Source organism: Cyanistes caeruleus, chromosome 1 (genome assembly GCF_971803275.1).
Source record: "Cyanistes caeruleus chromosome 1, bCyaCae1.hap1.1, whole genome shotgun sequence".
Classification (NCBI taxonomy): domain Eukaryota; kingdom Metazoa; phylum Chordata; class Aves; order Passeriformes; family Paridae; genus Cyanistes; species Cyanistes caeruleus.
Genome location: NC_141701.1, coordinates 56,179,878 through 56,203,502, shown reverse-complemented (window position 1 = coordinate 56,203,502; position 23,625 = coordinate 56,179,878). Strand labels below are relative to the sequence as shown.

General features: G+C 35.7%; 1 protein-coding gene across 1 annotated transcript in view; it reads right to left on the bottom strand.

Moving 5' to 3' along the window:
* DOK6 (docking protein 6) overlaps window positions 1-23,625 on the bottom strand; it is a 253,203-nt gene that overhangs the window by 160,082 nt on the left and 69,496 nt on the right. The gene's annotated exons all lie outside the window — the stretch shown is intronic.

Below are 23,625 nucleotides of genomic sequence, written 5' to 3'. Positions count from 1 at the left end.
TACAGAACTGACTTAGGAAGAAATTTTAAAATGACAGTGTTTTACTTTGAAAGTCTGGAAAATCCTGGGAGCATCAATTATTTCCACACAAGTATACCAGTTTGTCAATTTATACATATTGACTTCCAATCCTTTGTAAACTTTTTGCTTCAATTTCTGCCATTACTGTCAAAATTGACAATTGCTGAGATGCAAGTAAATCCATGAACTTTAAATATAAAAAGCATTGTAAGACTGTCATTAGAGAAAGACCTTTCAGAAATCACTCCATGCATTTCTAGCTTTCACATTTGTCTGTCCTCTTTTTCTATGAGAGGATTAATACCATTGCTAAATACTCTTTGCAGCTTTTAACAGAACAGAGTAATCACCTTTAGAATCATTGTGTACTCAGAAAAGAAAACACAAGGCTGAAGTAAGAACTAATGTGACCATTTCTGGACAACAACATCTAGCTCTCTCAGTTCAATGACAAACTTTCTAAAGGGAAAAATATGCAGATTAGTAAACTTTGGGAACATGTAGTGAAAAATAAAATCCTCACAAAATTTTTGACAAGAAACACACTAGATTTTGCTTAAAAAGCATTTTTAAACAACAAGAGGACTTTATTAGACTATTTAGCAAGCATTCTGATCATATTGTCATAACCAGAATTTTAAAGCAAGAATTGAATTATCAAATAATCATACATTTGCAGTTCAAAGAGAAGCTGATTAATGATAATCCTCTAGACAGTATTATGCAAGTAAGAGATTAGATATCAATCTATTTTTATAATCTATGACAGCAGTTTACTTCATTCTTCTCTCCAGTACTTATATAAGCGATACCATATATAATTTTATGTTATCAATTCAAGTATACATTGAAAAAAGTCACAAACTCAATATTACTTAATGATTCCACTGGCCATATGTGCCTTAATTCAGTACAAATTCTACAAAATTTAATGACACAAGGGATTGTACATAGTACACAGTAATATTAAATTTGGATAAGCCATACCTCCCATTACCGAAAAACAAAATAATTTTAAAAAACCAAGGAAATTAGAGTACGCAGAGTTTTCCCCTCAGTCTGCTGTCTAAACTGAGTACAAGCAGAAAATCTAGTGTCATTAAAATAATTAAGCTTAATTAACCACATTATGACATAATAGCACTGACGCTATACTGTTGCCACTATCTAAGATGAATGTTATCAGTCAAAATATGAGGGTTTTTTTAAAGCCCTACCATTGGACTACAGTATCAATATGTTTAATTATGAAGACTTTTAGAAGAAAGCATGGTATGTAATTAAATCCTCTGCAAGTATACTTCTTAAAAAGCATACAACTTTTAGGCTTTTTATACTAAGGCTTTAAAGTGGCAACTGTACAACTGTACTTTCTGTCTCAGAAATTACTTCACCTATCCTGAGGGAAAACCAAGACAATATCATATTTCCTGAAAAAAAAAAAAAAAAAAAAGACTTTACACTTTGGGACATCATAAACCATCTTTATTAGATAGCACTTTCTTCAAATCATATCTTGGCAATGTTGCAACTTGACTTTACCAAAACTACAGCACTGCTTCCACAGTTATTTCTTGATTAAACCTATTAACTCTACACAATTTTGTAGTGTGAAAAGCTCCATACAGAAAGATATAGAATATTCACACTATTTTGACCTTACTGAAAAACAGCAGCACTGACTGTCTGAAAGGGACCTATTTATTCATTTAATAAAAGTGTCACTTTTAATAATACTCCTGTCTCTTCTGGGATCTCAGGTGTTTTCTTTTAGTCTAAGTGTAGTTTCAGTTAGTCCCTCTTCCTCTGAGGAAAGTCTTTTCCTAAAATATTTTCAAATGTTTTCTCAATTTCCTTATTTTCATTATGTGCCTTTTATGTCTTACAGTCATCAAAAAATTCTCTTTAGAAAAGCCAGACCAACCCAAAATCATCATCTGTGGTGGTAGGTTTTAGCATAGCCGTGGAATCTGCATTTTACAGATGACCTGAATTTTTGACAGCTGATGACAATGAAACTAATAATTTGTGTTTATTAACAGATGTTTCTCAAAGGTTGTTGGAGGGTTTTTTGTTTGTTTGTTTGTGGATTTTTAATTTTTTTTTTCTATATGTATAAATGGGAGAGTCATACTTTGTTGCAATAAGAAGCATCAGTTAGATTCAGTACTTTAGAAACATCCCCCAAAAAAAGGCAAACTAGACATCACAGTCATGGAGTCAGATCTCTCCCTGTGAGGATGAGAACATTTTCTAGATCAAAGGTCATCTAATGCATACTCCAAAGCACTTCCTTTAGTGACAAATGAGCAGGTTCAGACAAATGATGGCTTTGGTCTTTTTTTCACTGGATATCAATTTGGGACAGTATAAAAGTGAGTTTGAGGTTTTGCAGATAAGCTGACGAAATTCTAGAGGAAGGGTTTGACCTCCTTATTACTGGGAACTACCATCAAATACCAGGGCTTGATGCTAGTTATCTTTAAGGATGCTCCTCCTCAGACCTTCTCACACATTTCAGAACTGAGATGAATTCAAAGGCTTCGGCACACAGACTGCAGGAATGAACAGCCTTTGCTTTTAAATAACACTGAATAGCAAGAGGAGAGAAACATAAGTTTGTCCTTTAGACTGTAACTGCTTCAATTTATTTGCATCTGCTTTTTCCACGCCTTTAAGAAGAGGAGAGATCTGAAGAATGAAATGGCCCAAAGAGGACTCCTGGTCCTCTATGTACGTATGCCAAGATACATCCTTGCATTTGGTTTTTATTTTTAACAAGCTAATTTTAAAGCTGATATAAACATATACAGTTTCATTGCATTTCAGCAGCATTTTACCTTATTATGCCAACAGACACTTTGTATCGTGGTGTTTGAAAAAGCATTAGCATATGAATTTACCTATAAATATGAATAAATAGGTGCAGATGTGAGCACACAGCAAACAAACATTTGCCTTTCATAAGGCACCTCATTGTTATACAGAAGCCTACTCAATTATTCACGAACTGAGATACTCTTTTATCCCTGGCCTACTTTAGGATGCCATTGGCTGTAATCAAAACTTCTGAAAGACTTTTAAAGTCCTCAGATAATTGGGGAAGCCATTGTGAGAGAAAGCAGCATCAGCCCTTTCAGAACTGAGAGAATTAGAACCACTCACTGTGTTGTCTTCATAATACTTAGTATTTCCTGTGAGACTGTTTTCCACATGTACTTAGCTGAAGACTTGCCAAATATTTGATCATTTAATCAGGGTTACATCCTTGGATGAGCACTCACTGTTCAACAAATATTATTTAAAAATTTTGTATCAGGGGCAAACAACAGAAAATCTACCTATCCCATGCCATTGCATTTCTTACTGGAGGAATTCAGGAAGATGGCATTAATTACACACTGGGTTTAGGTTTTCTTTTATTACTGTATCAATTAGAAGGAAAAAAACTTGATCATTACAATCTTGAGAAGGATTCTATTGAAATTACCTTCAGAGCCTTAGGCATAGCAGAACCTCTTTAAACAACACCTTTCATTTCTCAGTTTTACAAGATGGGCAAAGCACAAAAAAAAATATTCCTCTAGATTCCATTACCCAGGATGTTGTGCAATTATGTATCAGTAAGCCACGGCAATAACTCAGCACAATTGTGGTCTGGTGAGGACTGATTAGGTTGCCCCTGTGATAGCATATAGGAATGATTTTGATTACAATGGACGAGCTAGCCGGGGAGAGAAGCCGCGTTCCTCAAGATGGATCCTGAGCAGCCTCATCTTGCTACTGAGAGGATTTCCAGAACCTGGAACAATATAACCTTAGCACCCCACACAAATGATTTCTGAAATCTTTCCAGTCAGAAATTTGACTTCTAATGCTGATACATTCCTATTAATCTTCAGAGATCCTTTCTTTTATATTTTGCTTGAAACAAAGCAACAGATCAATTAATTATGAAAACTCTGCATAATCTTATTTTGATATTTTTCCTTCTGCTTAATATACTACACTGCTCAGCTCACATTTCCAGCATGATCATATTTTTTAATATTCTTGACTAATATATGCAAAAATTTGGCTTCTGAATGGGTCATTACTTTTCATGCTCACATCATACAATTCTGTTTTATTGTTGCCATGGCTGTTCATAACAAATCCATTAAAACAGATTACAGGAAATCCACCAGCTAGATTTTCTTTTTCAGAAAGAAGAAAATATTTTCCCCTTTTCTAAAATAATTTAAAATAATTGGTTTACAGTGGAAATCTTACATACGATTTTCCAGAGATTTCTAAGGCCTTTTCCTAGTCATTTACAATAAATGCTTTTGAGATTCACATTTCTTTTTATCCACAGCTGTAGCAAATAACGTTTTCCCAGTCATCATTAATATTTTGAGAAGGGATTTTTACTGACAAGTTTCTACACATTACTCCAGAAATTTCACGCTCAAACAACCCAACAGAAATCAGAAACAAAATAAAAATCCCCCATGCTTTTTTAAAAAATAAAGTTACAACACTATAAGCTTTTTTTCCAAATCACTTTAGATGCTCTGAAATCTCCCTGCACCTATCCAAAAGACAGTACAAATGGCAGCTTTCTTGGGTATATTGGAAAACCATCTAATTTTCTGCCACTAGCTGTAGAAACATTTGTCTCTTGAGAGAGACAGCAATGAGTCAGCTCCTAATTACTAACAGAAACCACCACTGACCAGGACAGGCACTGAAGCATCACTGAGCTTTTTGCTAGCATAACCCATCACATTTTCTCCCAGGAAGACAATGACATGATAATATTCAGCTCTGCATTTACATCTCATTATCTGCAGGAAAGGCTAGTTGATTTCTCATCCCTGACTTGCCATGTACGTTGCTCCCCTGTTTGACAAGACAACATCTGGAGTATACGCATTAAAAACACTAAAATACGAATGTATTCAAGTCTACCTCACTAGTTATCTCGATTAGAAATGGATATTTCTGTGGGGTACGTGAGAGAAATGCATTTTGTTGTGAGATTAAAAAATGTAGTCACAACTTAAAAATATAGCATTCATAGTGATAAAAATAGTTGTCACAGTAAAGTCATATGTAACCATTGTTTTGACACCCACCATTTTTTGATTCTGTGCATAGTTTGGCTATGGGAGAAGAGACAAGAGGTGACACCTTACTGTTTCAGTGAAACTACACTTGTCACACATTCAAGCAAAACTTAGGAGAAATTGAAACACAGTAATTATCTTTAAAAAGGCCCAGGAGGAAAATGGGGGTCCATGCCTCAGCCTAAAGAGTACGTTACAGGATCTAAGCTACTGCTGAGTCAATGCAACAGGAAAAAAATAAACCCAAATTATAAACCAAAAGACCTCATGTTTCAATCCACTTACTTGAGACACCAACACTTGAGCAGTTCTGATTTTGTTGTCTACCTTTTTGACAAGTGAAATGAAATACAGTTCCCACTGCACTAATTGGGTGCATTTTGGATGGTAAATTTCGATTCATATGAAGAAGCAAGAGAGGCAGAGCACTGCTGCACAGCACTGAGCTCCCAGATTAGCACAGAGGGTGCAGAGTGGCAGGGAATTGAGGCCACCTCCTGCTCCTTTACCACACTGCTGGGAACTCACCTATCTCCCAGCAGTAGGGCAGAGATGCTGCACAGCCATCTGATATCCAGCACCCAAACAGGAGAGGTAAAATGAATCGAAAGCCCTGCTCAGAAGCAAGAGCTTACCTGATCCTGATGTGGGGCTGAGACTTTACCACGAGATACAATAAGCCTGGGTAGTTTCAAGTTGTTTTTTTTTAACTGAGTCTAATTCTCCACCTGCTCTCTATTTCAACATATTTTCTTCAAATGCTACCAAACTAACTACCACAAAGCAACCACAATAAAAGCAAACCTGTTTAAGCTGTAAAGTCAGGGTTAAAGAAATTACACAAATATATACCAAAGGAAAAAAATTACTAGTAGTGTCTCTAATGAGAAATATTGTTTGAAGGTATGCTATGAATGCTATCCAGCAGAGAAACATTCCGCATCTATGATAACCTTGTATGTACCCTTGAGCTTCATTTCATCATCCAAATTAGGGAGCAAGGTTAAACTTCTAGTTTACAGAGCTTGGAGCCTGACCTTCTGCAACAATACAATTAGGTGTTAGATCATTTTAGTATCACAGTTCAAATCCTAAAATTTCTGATAGCATTTTTTTATTACTAATATTTTGCACACTGCAAATCTGCTGGCATTTAAAGTTAGGAATTGAAGAAATAAAGAAACATCTGCTACAAACTGTTTGATCTAAGATTAGATCAATCCTTGTGGGCTTGATTGCAGTCTGACAATTAGGATGGTTAGAGAGAGATGATTAGGGACAATTCACCCAGTTATAGTATACACACGTCATCTTTTTGCTGCCATAACATGCCATTATAGATTCATATAGATGCTTATAATATACTATAATTTATGGTGTTATAGTCACAGGCTATACATGTAATCCATAAAAGGATTTATTTTATTATTAGGGATTTATGTGAAATCAAAGTGCACCATAGCAATTTTCCAACTATTCCTCTACTAGCTAAACTACTCTGTGCATCATACAAACACTTTAGTTAAGGAATCTAAAAGCTTTTTATTTTTATGCGTTTACAAGAGAGCAGAGGATACATATCTGAACAGATCTGCACCTTGTACTCCTGTGAAAAGCACTATACAACTTCCTCAGTCTCTAAGCACCCATAGTTCCAAACCTCACCACTGTTGCTTTGTTTTGAAGTACCATCAGGGCAATTCAAGGGCAGGGCAGCCTACACAAACAGCACACTCTGACTCCACAGCAGTCTGCAGGCCAGCAGAATTTATAACTTACATCTGAATTTACCTTATGGTTATTTTAAAAAAAAACCACTTCCAGTGGCCATTTCTTTTGGCTTTCTGCATCTCTGACTCAGTTTTGGCAAGACTAACTGCAGTGATCGTTTTGGAGGAAAACTAATACTGCTCACTTCATGTCTGGCCTCAGAGCTGATGACAAAAAGCACCCTCGAAAACAGAAGAAAAATTTGGTTTCAACAGTTGTAGCACACACCCGGCAGAAAAACCCCAGAGCCTGCAATATTTTTTAAAGAAATTATTATGCTCAAGAAATCTCAAGCATTTCACTGAGCTTAAGCCGAATGTGCAGCACCTATCTAAGAATAACTATGTACCCATGTATGTTGAAATCTCCTCCTACATGTTCTTTCTTCAATGTAATCAGAAAAATATATCAGCAGGGAAAGTTATGGTTTTGCAATATTTTAATATTAAATTTGAGTAAGTTCTCAAACTGAACTGGAGTAGCTATCTTACTTAACTCATCTGAAGCGGTTTTTTAGTTTAAATCCCACATTTTAAAAGATGTTTTGCCTACTTAGTTACAAGTAAACATAGTCCACTTGAATTTGAAAAATCACAAAGAATGGTTTGATATACTGCAATGGAAAGCAATATTTAGAGAATAAAACTATGACTCCTTTATTTTTAATACTATAAATACACATACAAATAATGGAAATATCACTATGTTTCTTCCACAGATGTGCTTATTAAACTGAAACATGGTATATTTATGCATATTTTATAGACAGTCATCACTTCTTGAGAACCTTAAAAGTATTTATGGTACCTACAATGGAACCTACTGCTGAGAAACAAACAAATTATTGAGATAGTATTCTTATTTATGTGTCTAGAAAACAAAATTCAGACTGTTACACACAAGCTGAAATAACACACACTGAAAGATGGTATTGATCAGCTTAGATGCTTAGTACTTTTATGTTAGGAAGGAAGGGATTTGTGAAAGTAAGTGCTAAAAAATCAAACACATGCAACAGAGTACCTTAAAATGAAGCAGAATTTCAGAACAAAACAGTAATCACAGACATCTGTCCTATAGTACCAAGGGAAAAAAACCTCAACTAATTTTTACAGCTCCAATTTAGAGGGTTACAAACTCAAATTTATCTTCAGAATCCAAAATTATTCCTCAGGTTTACATCAGCTAGATACATATCATGTTATCATAGAACAGTTTGGGTTGGAAAGAACAACCTAGTTCCAAACCCACTTCCCACACACACCCCACGGGGGGCAGGGACCCCTCTGAATAGACCAGCTTTCTGTCCATGTGCCTTTACTTGATCCTCAAAGTAAAGAATTTCTTCCTAATATCTAATCTAATCCCACTCTCTCTGAGTGTAAAGCCATTTCCCCTTGTCCTATCATTACATGTCCTTGTAAGAAGACTTGCTCCATCTCTCTTGAAGGCCCTCTTGTTGTCTTTAGGTACTGGAAGTTTCCCTAAGGTCTCTCCAGAGTCTTCTCTCCTTCCTGCTGAATAACCTGAACTCTCAACATGTTTTCATAGGAGGGTGCTCCAACCCTCTGATCATTTAGCTTTTCTCTATGCTATCGCAGAGAAACCTATTTTAGCATAGGCATCGAAGTCCTCACGATGCTGTTGTTTTGACTGATAAAATAAGCGAAAAGTTTGCTTTGCATGGGATTTAACATAGCTGAGCACAAGACTAAATCTAAAGCATTTTTTGTAAAGAAAAAACAGAGAGCTGACTGTAAGTGCCACTGTATATTTATGTAGGAGTATAATTTCCAACAGCAACTGATCCTCAGAGTAGAATAGGAAAGTTAGGGCCTTTTATTCTTTGGGATATTTTGTCATTTCGGTATATTTTTAGAAAAGCTTGCAGAAAGCTTTTAGAAAACCCAGCCACACTGATGTCAATGGGAGAAAGCTCACTGTAATCCCTGAGTGACTATCAAACACCTGGTCACTCCCCCTGGCACACAGGCATGCATGAAGCGAGTGCATCATGTTTAAACAGTGAGACTAAAGAACATACGAATGCCAGTGTAAAAGAAAAGCTCTTCAAACATATTTTGATACGCTGTACCAGAGAACAGGAACAGATTTTAAAAATGGAATTTATCAGTGGCATATTCAAAAAATCTCTGAAATCTCAGGTTGCATGACTCAGTTGTGTTGGTTTCCTACAAACCAAATTCATCCTTTTTTTATTATTATTTTTAATGTAGTTAGATATTCTGCTTTGAATCCCCTTTAAGTACTGTGTCATGGACACTAGATTTTATGGAGAAATTAATCTTACACAGAAAATAAGGTGTTCTGCAAAATGAAGGCTGCAGCAGGGCTTGAGCAGGACCATACAAATAGTAATGTTCATGAGGATGTCTAATTTCAGTGCTGTTTTTCTGTCAATTAATCACCTGCATTACTGTAACCTATAGGTTAAATCGCCTCCTAACAAAGAATCATAGTTGTAAAGGATACTATCATGCCCCAAAGACCTTCATCACTTCTTACATTTAAATTAACTGAAGGGGAGGAAGATGAATTCACATTTTGTGGCAAGTGGAAATAGTTAAAAGCTCAGAGTTAGCAAGAATCCTCTGCCATAGAAATTAAATGCCTACTAAAATGGAGTAATTCACTGAAATTTCCTGCAACATTTCTGCACAGAATTACCTTGAAGTAAAAATAAAAAAACCAACCAAAAATTAAACCAAACACTCAAAAAGACCCAACCAGCACTTGCTCTGGGTGTTGTAACTTTCAGACGAATGCAGACAGAAAGATATATATTTCAAACTCTGCTTCATTTGTATAAGTGATTTGCTTTCTGCCACTCTTGTTCCACTTATTTTACTGCATTTCCAGAAGATCTCTGCTTAAAGATGTTACCAGTCTGCTATTACAATGCATCAATATTGTAACAAATAAAGACATAATCCAAAGCAAGAAAAGGATGAGAAAATAAATGCTTTTACACACAACTAAGAGGATTTGGAAGAAAAAGCTGTAGCCCTTAGCTCTTGTAACTACCAACACCAGTTCTGTTCAGCTTTTGTTGCAACAGCAAATTTTTAACAGATCAAGACAGCTTTTACTCAAAGAAAAAGAGCATGAAATAGCTTCCCTCAGAGCACAAATGCAACTGGTATGTTACATTCCCAGACAGTGTATCCTGTGGGGTAATAGCTACTACAGGGGATTAGGAACCACGTTCTTACGGCCCCAGGGAATTAAAGTAGAGGAAAAGCAGATGGTTTCCAAACACAAACTTCCTAAGTCAAAAAGACCACTCTGAATTCCCTGCTCTGTAGGTGTTATAGGTCTCAAAAAAAACTGCCCTCAACTGTTTGAGAGATTGACCCAAAATATATTCAGGTGAATCTGCAGAAGCCATGCTTTAGTGTGCTTTGGCTCGGAACCAAACTGGTAACACTCCAGGCCTCAGATCAAACACAAATTTCTTTGTTAAATGAGCTATTGTCATCCCACTAAGCTAATATTATTATCTAAGAGGAAAAAACACTCTCAAAACAGCTTTGCCACCCTTCCTCCTACTTTCACTGATTATCACTAGCATTCCAGAACTTCCAGGAGCTAAGATTGTCCTTCTACAACTATTTCCCATGGGCAAAAGAAAATTATTAGTCTACCCAACTGATGCTATTTATTTTTATAGTCTCATCATCCCCTTAGAAATAGAAAGCACATTGATTTTCTGTGCTCTGGGGACCCCCTGAGGGCATGAGTGGGTGGAAGAAGAGCAACAGAAAAAAAGTTTTACCATTTCTGGTCAAAATTAACAAACATCTACCATGTTGGTTCAAGAGCAGCTAACACAAGTACCTTTTCTCACTTGCAGTATTAAAAGTGCATACAGGACAACAGCAGAAAGTTGTGTCGCTCTCTTCTCCTTTCCTGATACTGCTGAGATGGTCTCAGATATAAGATATGAAGCTGTAATGTACAGTCTAATATAAAAGAGAAGCAAGGTGTTAATGCTGTGTGCTCACTAGTATTAATTCTACCAGAGCAACGTCTGGTTTTGCAGTAATAATTTCTTAGTTAAGAAGTCTTAGTAAGAGTTTAAGATTGAAAATGCAGGTAGCTTGTTACAGATATAGCTTTATTATATAGTGACAGCAATGAGCAAACTCCCAAACCACAGCTTCTTGTAAAGCATGTAAAAAGTCAGCAGAAAACTATGGTTACAATATGAAATATGCAGATTTTATGGAAAATACCCAGTAGGTTTAATAGAATGATTACCTTTATTAATAACCAATCTGAGTAAGAACATGCTATGAATCATGAACTACAAAAAAAATTTCCAAGTTCTGTATGACACAGAATTCTGTAAACTCAGCTACTATGAGAGAATGAACTAAAAACTTTATTATATCTTTTAATATTAGAACAGCTAAATAAGCAAAGTATCATGACCAACACCTAACATCTTCAAGAATTTCTGACTACAGTTGCTTTTGGCTAAATAACCACAGTTGCTGTCTTACAAATCAAGAGTCCACAGAAAGTGCACCTTCTGGACTGATTTTATTTAGAACAAAGTCATGATGAGAACACCCAAATGATTTTCAATACCTTAGAATTAAAGTTTCTAATTTGGAGGTGGGGTAGGGAGGAGAGACAAGGAAGTTTTCAGTGTAAAATTGAATAAAAGAACATTGGAAATCTCAGTCATCCTCACTGAACAATTCAGAGTTTGAGAGGTGTTTCATATTAGGTAGGTATTTACATTATCTATATATCAGATAACACATGCTGACAGCAGCAGGTAAATCCTGTCTCTGCATGCTAATCAACACCTACTAGAGCCATTCCCCAACAGATGTATATCATAAATAGGTTTCTAAAATCACAGTTATATTTCCAGTATCTCAGAAATTAATCCAAGCAATTCTCTGGATGTGGACATTAAAACTCTCCTCGACACTGACGGGTCTAAGTCCAGCACTGCAGAGCAGCAATTGCTACACATTCCTTTTTGCTCTAAAGTGTGCACTTAAATGACCCAGCCTGCATATGGACTGAAAGAGAGTTAGGTAAGAGCTGGGCATAGATGAATGAGAAAAAATGTGCAAGTCACTCAGCCCTGCCACCTTCAGCTGCAGAGAGCCATGCAACAGGTGCTTACTACTCCTTCTGTATTCATCCCACAGTTTATATCTAAGGAGATATTTGAAGTGTGACAGTTTTTCTTCTTGCTCTTATGGTACTGGCTCACTAGGATCAAAACAATTTCCCTTCTGAGAGTTCAAAGCAAGAGAAAATACTGGACATTTCACATTCATGGTTCTTTTTCCTAGGTGCTCAGTGGCTCATAGCCACCATGCTTTGGAGAGTTTTTATTGTGATTTAATTTATGAGCCTTGTCCCAGACCAAATTCTAATTCTTGTAGCTAACATCTGCATGAAAAGATTTTTGCCCTTTACTCAAAATCACAATGTTATAATACATTCCATTACTGGTTTTTGTATTTTTAACATATATTGTAAGGAATCTATCAGCAGAGAGCTGTTCAGATGCAGACATGTTAGTTCAATGCAGCATTCACCAGTGAACTCACAGCATCAGGTCACAGCAAGACAGCCACCGTGACACTCAGCATTTGAGGATGCTGCACCATCTTACTTTTCAGTGGCAGAGGCTTTTGTCCTTTTTTTCTTTAGGAGGATCTGGCTCTATTCTTCTCAGCACACAATATGTAATTCCTCCTTTGGCTCATCTACCTTTCAAATTAACAAGTCCCCTGTTCCTACTGTTTTCCCTATGGTCTCCTTAAGTCTGCCCTGCTGGACTTTTAAATATCTTTCAGTAATCACTTTAAATTGGTACAGACTTGGTTTACGATAGATTTAAGCTCTAAGACTTCATAAATTAATAAAATATTACATAAATGGAGAAGGCTTATAATGGAAGATAAGCCCTATTTACAGAGGTTTTTTTTAAACTTGTTCACAGAATTCTACCTCTCTCTGTGGTTGCGTTTCTGCTGCTATTTCTATTGTTGCATACAATAGGAATTCCTTTCTTCTGTGAACTGTCCCCATTCTTTTATTATTAGCAGCACAGCAACTGAAGAATATTATTAGCATTAGTAATTGTCTAACAGGATATGTTCCACCAGATACACTGTGCAATGCCATAGAGTGTGTCTGATTCTTTCTTCATACACAGCTGAAGTTCTCTGCTCAATAGTTAGCAAACATCATCCTAAAATACTTGCTTTAGTGTAATGTACTTTAAAATGTTTTGTAGATATTTTTGATGTTCCTATCCTTGTTTCTGAAGGCTGCAGAAACTAAAATGTAGTTTTCAATGGTACAAGCACTGGAAGACAGGAGGTCTATGGGGGTTTTCATTTTTTCAAAACTTGGTCTTTCTGGAAGGCAATAGCAGAGTTCACTATGTGGATTTCATGTCTTATTTATATGAAACTTTTCCAGGCATCTTTTGCAGATGAAGGGCTTGTTCAAAAGGGAGTAAGAGCAATATTCCCACTGACCACACACAGAAACCAGAAAAGAGAGCAATGGTCTGTTTCACAAAACTGAGCCAAGCTTGGCTTCAAAATACTGGCATTAATTTGGGTGGTCAGAATCACTCTTAACAGGTCTACATAAATATTTTCCTTGTTTCTTTTCAGATTTTTCTTTTTTGATTGCTGCAAAAAAAATTCACATTCAAAACATTGTAGAAAATTAGAAAAAAACTATTTTACAAGATATACCCATACAGATCAATATTAGAGCAGATCTTTGGGACAAATTCTTTCTATAAGCACAGTATTAATATTTTAGTAGCATTATAACTGCCCTGACAGAATTTACACCAAGTAGTCCTATTATATTCAGCTTGTCTTTCAGTGGTCTTCAACATGCAGTGATTGTGAGAAAGGCATGTATTTTTTTTATTTTAATCTTCAGTTCAAGAAGTCTTTAAATCACTTCCAATTAAAATTGAAGCTATATAATTCTGCCTAGGATTAACTAAATCATTTTTTCTAGGACTAATTAGAGTATTTTCAATTGGTCAAGATAATAATTTTTTGTCCAGAACCAACTTTGGACCATGTTCTCAGCTTTGCTTTGAGAGTCTTACTGCTTGTTTACAATGGAATTATTTTAAAAGAGAAGTTATAAGTTCTCTTCCTTTCCCCCATGCCTATAAACAGAAAAGAATAGTTTAATTTATTGAAGTATAAGTCTTTGATCTTTTTATCAGGAAAAGCAAGGCAAACCATAAAAAAAAAAATCCCTCAGTGACCATAAGCTAATTCAGTAACACAATACAACACATATTTAATTCCTTTAAGGTCGTGCATGTTGTGTCATTCTACTTGTCACTGATCTTTTTAACAACACTGTACCACTTCTCTAGAGATCCAAGTCAATTATATAAGTGGGTGTTTGTTCTAAAAATACACCCACAATTAAATGTCTCTGTGTGTGTGTGTGTGTGTATACCTTTACTCAGAAGCTTTACTGGGGGGAATGTATATCCTCAAAATGAAAGTAGAAGATGTAAAATTTAACTAATTTAACTCATTTATAGGCACTTCAAGAGAAAAATTAATTAGCACAAAGAATTTAAACAAAGTACATGTTATTAAAAATATAAGCACTTGCAAGCATTGCTGGCTGAAATTCTTAATTTTTAGAGCAGTACTCCCTGATTTTGCTACAGGTGATTAGAATTTCTTAGAACTGTCATAAGAGATGGTGAATGTGTTTTAAAAGAGTGCTTACATTAAGAAATCTATTTTAGTATCCTTTTCATTGCTGCTGCAGAGATTTCCTGCAAACTGTGAACAGCAAAACTTGATATGATGGCTGAGATTATTTTAAAATCACATACCAGTAGTTAACCATCCCACTCTGGGGTGTTGGACTAGCTGACCTCCATGATCCCATGAATAAGTGAATTAGTGACTAAATTCAACCTTAAATGCTCCAATTTTCTCTTAGAGTTATAATTTCCTCTGCAAGGAATTTCTGAGAGAAAGAAACCTGGAGATCTCTTTCTCTAAACATAGAGCCTTTTAATTCTTCTCAGTTCTGCCCTCTGTTATCTTTAAAACTGGAATTCAATGAGCTGAAGCAAAACTGGTCCACAGAGTCTACAAGAGGTTTTTCTCCTTGTACACCCTGAAAGCAGGATTCTCAAGCAAAGGCGATTGTCTCTCAAGGACTGCTTCTGAAACTCTAGAAAGCATTAATACAGTGTGCTTTTCCCTTAATTTTCTCTTTCCACTTCCTTAGTCTTGTCTTCCTATTTCCCCTCCCCAAGTTTTATATTTCTACCCTCTTCTCAGCAACAAAACTTTTCATCACGTTTTTGAAAAAGTAATTTAGGATGGAAGCTCTTTCTCCTCCCAAACTGAAACTCTAATTTCTCTCTTCCAAATAAAGGATTTCCTAAAAAGCTTATGTATTGTTAACTTTGGTAAAAGCAAGGGTCTTTTAACAATGGTTTTAGCTCACTATATAGAAGTAAAATATGATTACAATGTCTCAGGATTAAGGTTTAGCAATTTCTAGAGAATAGTTTAGTTTTGCTTTGTCTAGAGTAAGAATATGCATTTTCTTTTAATCCATCAGGCTTTTTGCCTCTGGGTTGCATAATTCTCTGCCCTCATCCCTTCAGTCGAAACATAGCACAGATCAAAACATGCATGCAGATGTCAGGCTCTGAACAAAAGCTGAATAGAAATTAGACTGCAAACACTGGAATGCAGGTTTTCATTCTCCTGAAATTATGAAGGGACAGAAATAACTCTGTATCTGGGATCATGCTATTATTAAAATGTGTGCTTTTACTTTCCACTATTATTAAAATGTGTGAGTGAACAATTTACTTTTTGCTCACAAGTTTTTGAAGTTTTGATCACATCATCAAGACATTTTTGGGAAAGTTCAGAATTTGTACCTTTTATTACTAGTTTCAGGTAACCAGTATTCTGCACAGATAAAGTATGACCATTTTGTTAAATTTTAGAGAAGAAATTGTATATGGCCAATATACAGCATTTTAAATTAAGGTGTTTTTATTTCTGTAAGGGCACCTGGCTCCTTTCCACATCAGGTTTTAAGCCCTGCCACTTCTGTAGCAGTGGTTTTGATGGCAGTATCCACCATGAAATTACATCACAACCTAGGCTAGAGGGACCACAGGCTCAAATCAACTGCTTTCTGACAATTTCAAAAACATATTTAACACCTTGCAAACTACAAGGGACACTGTTGAAATTTTATTGATCTCAAAATCTTATTCTGTTATATTTTAGATATTTTCATTACCAATCCAGGTAATCCAGGAGTTCTAAGTGTCTGAGACTTGTCTAACTCCACAGATGTAAAAAAATGCTTAAATAGAAAATAGAATTTACATCTAAGCATTCCAAAAATCTGATTTTCTGCACATCATCTGCAATTAATGCTGGCTGAATGAACAGGGAAAAAACTTCTTTGTGATGACACCTAGGATGAATTACTAGAGTTTATGTCTTTCACTTCTTATCTGAACAACTACAAGTACTGCTGAAGACAGGCAGAACAAGTTGCTTCAACCTACTGACATGCAGTCAGATACACTAGAAGCAATAAAAAAGTTTAAAAAAAAATCAATTTTCAAATCCCAATAGTAGATTCCTTGAAGAAAATATGATGGTGGTAATTATATAAATAAAGTAAAATTTACTGTCCTTCTTTTCATGTTACCCTGCTTCTTTTCTCTTCCTCTGGTATTCACCACACCCCAGGGAAACAACTATTCAGAACCAAATAAAAACTGGAAAAAATAATTTGATTTCTGAGAATTGGAAGGAAAGGAGAAATAAATTTCTATCTCATGTCACTGAAGAACCATTTTTCAAATGGAATTAAATAATTAGTGTCCAGAGAAGACTCCTGGATAGTCAAAATCTAAAATCAAGGGAATTTTACCAGTGAAAATGGCAGCTGTGATTTGAAAGCTGGCACTTCAGTTGTCTCATTTATGAGTGAGAATTTCACTTCTGCACCTGAAACTTTGTACCTATCCAAGCAGCAATGACTAAAACATGGAAGAGAAAGAGAAGTCCAAGAAAAACAACCTCTAAAAATCACTCATACATGACTGGTCCTGTTCAGACCCACAGGACAGATATTTCCTGTTTTGCAGTAAAAAGCAGAGTGTGAAAGTCTCAGAAATGACCATTTCTTTCCCTTTCTGGACGTACCCCACTCCATCACCAATTTCTTTACTTAATCCTCCCAAACCAAGCAAAATAAATGTCTGACAGAACCTTTTCCCCTGCATGTACACACAGATACCCAACCAGAAACTTCAACATGACTGCTGGCAGTTCCTTCATCAATTACCTTGGTAATTTCTTGAATTTAGGAAAGAGACTTTGTTCACAGCTTACTGAATAACCATCACCCTGTTTCATGGGAACTGAAAACAGAAGTGTCACGGTTTAACCCAGCAGGTAGCTAAACGCCCCACAGCTGCTCGCTTACTCACTGTCTCCTGCCAGCGCAATGGGGCAGAAAATTGGGGGGAAAAAAGTAAAATTTGTGGGTTTAGATAACAGCAGTTTAATAGGATAGAAATGGAAGAGAAAACAATACGAACAACACTTTGAGAAATTAGTTAGAATACACTAAACAAGTGATGCACAATGCAATTGCTCACCCACCACCCATTGGCCCATGCCAGCTCTGGAGCAGTGGACCCCAGCCAACTTTATCCCTGGCTTATGTACCCAGCATGATGCCATAAAATATGGAATATCCCTCTGGTCAGCTGGGGTCAGCTCGCCTGGTTTTTCCCCTAGACTACAACACAGCCCCTCCCTCCTTGCTGGTGGGGTGGGGTGAGGAGCAAAGGCCTTAACATTGTGTAAACACTGCTTAGCAAAACCCAAAATATCCACATGTTATTAACATTGTTCTCATTCTAAATCTGAAACACAGCTCTCTACCAGCTACTAAAAAGAAAATTAACTCTATCCCACATGAAACCAGGACAGTAGAACAACAGAGTACTTATGTAAGGTCTGCTGTAATTTGACATCTGTGTTGAGTGCCCTAATTCCTGGGCTGAAATAGGTTTGTGTCTGACCAGTTTGAATCAGACACTGAACCTGAAGTTCTCAAAATTCAGACAAGTACTTGCATCGTGTACAGAAAAAAAAATAAAATAAAAAATTCTGAATATCATGGTGTATTAAAAGCATCTCAATTAACTCGTAATTAATATTTGGTGTGTTTTAATTTTTTCCCTGTACAGAAACAGTATACTAGAAATTTCTCCCTCATTTATATCTTTGCATCGGTTCTGGCAATGAAGCACAAACTGGTGGTATCACATCTATTTCCACAGCATCACACCAATTTCCCAAGCACTGTCATGGTTTCTATTCTTATTGAAAGCTGAGAGAAAGCTGACAAAATGTTTGTCAAGCAATCAAATATGGAGCTAGTTTCAAGAATCTTATCTTAAACTGGATCAAACTATCTTCAGCTGGAATACTAACACAAATACTTACAAACAAACCAACAAATCTTTGGGTCTTTTGTTGTGGTTTGTGTTGGTTTGTTTTTTGTGGGGTTTTTTTAATCAATCATAACATCAAAGTTCCTTACTTACTTCCAGTAAATCTCAAACCGTGAATGGATGTATACTTCAAAATAGACAATTGATTTTAATGTTCATTCTCATTCCTTATATCATTTGTATAAAACACAAATTATCTAAATACAGGATAGGCTCTTCACATGCCTTACCACAGCAGTACTCAATATAAAGTCCTTAGAGGATAGAAGAATACAATGTATACTACATTTTAGACATGAAGTTGATTTAATTTTTTTTTTGCCTACTGCCACCATTCATTACTTACTAAACAACACTAATAGTAATTTGATATCCAAATAGCATAGGTTTCACTATTGGTTAACAAACAAAAAAGCTCTGGAAAAAAGCTACCACATTAATAATGATCATAATTCATGAAGAGAAAACAAAAAAGCACTTTGTAGAGTCTTTTTTAGCAAGATATCAGAACTCTGATGAAATTCTAGAATGTTTTTTCCAAGAGTGCTACATAGAGTATATTTCTCAGAACAGATCTTAAAGCTGACAAAAGAAATCATTTGACTACAAACTGTTATGCCTCCAATACAGCCAAGCCAATTAGTCACTCTGCTCCTATCAGAGAATTTCAAATATATTGTACATTGACAAGCTGCCTACACAATAGCAGCCTTGTGATAGGAAAGTAAAAAGCAAAAGGAGAAAAAATTAATAACATATTGAACACATGCTTTGTCTTCCAGAGTCTTCCTATCTTTCACAGAACTGCTCTGAATCAAACCTCCATGCTTTCCTTGCTCTTCACTCACATCTTTAAAATTCCAGCTCACCCACATACCACAGGAGCCAGCATCAGCTTTTTTCTCAAATTCTGTAACCCTTTCAAGGATTCACATCTGGTATCTTAAAAGAGAAATATCTATCTATGTGGAGAAAAAGAGAACTGGCATGATGGCTGAAAGTATTTTGAGATGCTGGTAGGTCATAATTTACAACCCATGTTTTATCTGATAGTGATGGAAACTCAACAAAAACCCAACGTGAAGCTAAACATTTTTAACTTATCAGAAACATGTCTGCAAGATATCTGAGCTGTGTTATGAATGTACTTGTTTATTGCACCCTTCCTATTCCCCTTTATCTTCTGAGCCCCACCTTCTCCCTACCATGCCAGCCTCCTATTCCAGTTTCCGTGCACTGTGAAATCGTTCAACCTCATTACTTTTGTTCTCATTGCACCCAGGCCCATATTTAGAGGCTTGCATTCAAGGTCCAAACTTTACCAGCTCATCCCCACTTATTTCCAATGCATTTCCTGTCTAGGAAAGCAATGAGCAGCTTTCTCCACTTCCTTAATTGAAATACCTTAGACCTTAGAACCTCCCTCCTTTCAGACTGCCCAAATCACCAAAGCACCCCTTATTAATTTACACTGTGCAGTGAAATTTCTAAGAAGTGTAAGTATTTACCTAAGAGATTACAGAAATACTGTCAAAGTACTAATGTTTCCAACCATTTGACTGTAAATCCATAATCTCTAACCTTTTCGTATTCTGTCTCACTTTTACAACACAGTGCCATTTCTGCTTTTTATTTGCATGCTTTCAGAAAACTACCTTCCAAGGGAAGGGAATCTAGCAAGGTTTGTTGATGTGAGGTAATTTCAGAGAATTAAAGAGAAGAATAATAGTTCGCTTTTCAGTTAGGTCTCTGTACAGAGGATTGATTGAGATAGCCTCACTAACGTGAGACTTCTCTTTTATTGACTATCAATTATTTCAGTAATTTCGATGCCGGCTGAAAGACTCACGGTTAGGAAAACGTATATAGCTTCCTTAATGTACTTTGAGAAAAAACATTGCAAAAACTGCTCAGCCAAATAGCCTTCTTAGAGAAGAGTCTGCCCTGCAGCTGAGAAGAAAAGGGATGAAATTTTCTTGTGGTACTGATCCAGAATCCACAGCAGCTGCCACTTTTCCCAGCACACAATGCATGCAAACCAGTGGATGCTTGAGGCTGAAGACCTACCTGCCACGCTCCATATCTGCTATTTTGTGATTGTTCACTTTTCTCATGAGACTAAATCACCTCTTTCCCAAGCTCAGGTGTCACATAATTTCTTCCTGGCAAAGGGGTAGAATTGCATTTGTCCTTTCTTTTATTTTATCTTTGCTGTCTGTTGAACATATAGGACAAGGTATGCTTGCTTTTACAGTCTCATAGTTCCATGCTGCTATAGCACTAGATTTAATTTTCTGTTTTAAAACACTCAGCACTGGGAATTATTATTGTAAAAAAACGGCAGTAAAACCTTCACAAATTAGCTTTGGTTGGGCCTCAAAACTATACAATGGCTCAAATATTTCAGCTGCAGTTGTAAATGTTCCTTCATTTTCTTTCTTATTTCAGCCTAAGACACAGGCCCCTGATCCAACAGCTGTGGTCACCCAACAGCCTGAGAAGGAAGTTAGTATTAGGTTGTTAGAGCAAGGTAATATCTTTACGCAAAATGATTCTCACTGTTCATTTTTCTAAAGAGCAAAATCATTAAAAGTGCAGTATAATGCTCTGTAATTATAATCTAAGTCATTTCCCCTGTTAAAAATACATTCTAATTGCTTTAAGTGAAAACACATCATTATAACTTCCCTTGAAAGGGGAACTAATAAATAGATTAGTAAAATCCTACAGTCAGTACATTAAATCATGTTTGTTCATTCAGCTGAGACTGGAACACGTAAAATACATCTTCTTATGGAAAGACACAATTAGGGAGAATGGCTGGCTCATGGGATTAGCCAAGGGATTTTGAATTTTCCACATCTAGCTTGGTGGTGTGAATCCTCCCCAGCTTGATGTTGACTGAAGCCTATTACCATCTGCTCCCTGCTCAGTGTCCTACATAAAATGAATTGGTTGTCTTTGCCTAATTCCAAGCTCACAGGTGTCCAGTATTACAGCAACTGACAGTAATTAGCACACCTTTAAGCAATGTCAGCAAAGATGCTGAAGATTTAAAAAATTCAACAAAGATGCTTATGTAATTTGGTATAAGCAGTCTACCCAATCCATGCTTTGAGAAGAGACAGGATGGTGGAATTACCTCTACATTTCACTGTGCTTCTGACAAACCACTGAATATAGATGATTACATGCCTGCATAAAACTTTAAATCTCTAATTTTACTAAATCTAAAAATCCCAAGGAAGTAAAAAATGGCAATACCCTTTTTTTAACTCTGAAAGCTTATTCTTTCTTATCTTAAAGAGGGATTTTAACAGTTGAAATATAGTTACTATAATTAGAATGGCTGTAGTCAGAAGCTGAGAGAACCGTTTTGGTGTGTACAAAAAATTATTGCAGTTTCTATAATGCCTAGAGCAGCTGTGCAGGTAACCACCATAGGAAAGAAGAAAGTAACAAGGAGAGTTACAAATTAAATTATCCAGATTTCTTACTATTAACCTTTGGATGAACAGGCCTGCTGCCTTTGGTCATCTCAGTTATTGCAGACATACATTTGTTTTGTGAAATAAGCACTAACTCATGCAGAGAGAAAACCAGCAAAGTGTTTTAGTTTCAAAATACATAAAAACTGGAGTTTTTTGAAGTTATATAAAGATAGTTTTGAAGTAAACAACTGGAAATCTCTCACTTTCCAAACACAGAGATTTAGAATTAATTCCCAGTGGTGATAAGCTTCTTCTGCCACATTTAAGTTGCATTTCAGGCTGCTACCATTTTCTCCACACGTTAGAATCTCATACTGCCCATTGTGTGACTCCCCCACAAACATTTATCCATTTGTGAAACTGAACTTTGTTTCATGGGAGATGAATTTTGGAAAGAAAGTACAGGACAGGAAAAAAAAAAGAATTAATTATTTCTTTCCATGTCAGTCAAACAAAACATTTAAAAAAAATAAAATTTTTAATTCGAAGCATCAATTTACAACCATTCTTTAATTACTTATCTGAACATAATTTCTATATGAATTTTGTTTCTTTAAAACTTAAATTAGGAGAAAATTTCCAGCAGACCACTAATTTTTATATCTATCAGCTCTATGTCTCCATTTAAGCATTTAATTTCGTAGTCTTTTATAAGGTAAATAAGCAAACAAAACCAGCTAGATTTGAAATATAACTTATTTCCAAGTACTAAATTTGAAGCTCTTCTTGGATTTTCATATAGGTTGTAAACATTCAAACTATTCAGTAGTTTTCCTTTGGTCTCTTGCATAAGGATGTCATTTTTATTTCTGCATGATCTGCATTTAAATCAATGGGAAACCTTCCATTTATTCCAGAACAACACAATCAAGACCTTATTGTTTGTAGGCAGAGAAAACCCTCTAAGAAAGGGTTAGAAACCTTGAAACCTTCTAAGAAAGGTTGATCTTCCAAGAGTTTTAGTCTACAGAGCTTATGAGTGTGCTTTCTTAAAGAAAATGAAGGAAAAGTAAGGCTTCATTTTTCTGAAACATTAATTGGAATAATCTAGCTCTTCAGATCTATGTCCCTCTTTGGATGACAAATGACAACTATTAGGGCTCTGGTTTGTCATGACACAAGCCACAAATCTCTTCACTGAAAAATGCAGATTTTTCAGGACAGGACAAAGTATGACTGTGGCACATTCTATAAGAGTCCAGTCCAGAAACTGGCACCATGTTTATATTTTCAAAATATAATTATAATTATATATATATATATATATATATATAAATTATATATTTTAAAATATAATTATAATTATATATACATAAAATAAAATTAAAAATAATACAAAATGCACATAATAAAAACAATGATGTATATATGTAGAAGTGATAAATATATGCAGAAAATAAAATACAGCAAAGGAGCTGTTGACTTCCTGCATTTGAAATTGAAAGTACTTACTCTGTCCTATGAAGCTTAGGTCCAGATGAAACAAAAACATTGAGTATCTGTTCACAACAGACAAGCCTTATGGAAGAATACATAAAATTTATAGTTCACTGGGCATCTTTTCAGCAAAACAAAGACAACATCAAGGAAAAATGACTATGTAAATTGTAGTGGCTTTTAGTTAAGCATCTAATTAGTCAAAATGAAAAGTTGAGAT